Below are 407 nucleotides of genomic sequence, written 5' to 3'. Positions count from 1 at the left end.
CTTAACATGTGGAATATATTTTCCCATTCTTTCCTTGCTCACATTGTTTCTGATGAGAGATCTGCTGTTAACCTGATGGGATATCCTTTGAAAGTAACTTGATGTTTCTCTCTTGCCAAATTTAGTATCTTGTCTGTTTTTAATACCTTCAAAGGAGGTTTTGATTTCCTGTATTACAGCCTTCATCTCTAATAGTTCTGTTTGATTCTTTTTTTGATGTGTATTTCCTCTTTCAGATCATGCAAGAACTTCCTCGCTTCCTGGAACTCATTGTCTCTTTTCTCCTGCATCTTCTGGAGTTCATTCTCTCTTCTCTAGCATCTCTGTTAGCTTTGTAACTATGAATATTTTAAATTCTTTATCTGACATTTCTATGAGTTCTCTTGTATTGTCTGTGGAGGATGAGC

This window comes from Tupaia chinensis, unplaced genomic scaffold (assembly GCF_000334495.1).
Source record: "Tupaia chinensis unplaced genomic scaffold, TupChi_1.0 Scaffold143776_1, whole genome shotgun sequence".
Classification (NCBI taxonomy): Eukaryota; Metazoa; Chordata; class Mammalia; order Scandentia; family Tupaiidae; genus Tupaia; species Tupaia belangeri.
This window is presented reverse-complemented; position numbering follows the sequence as displayed.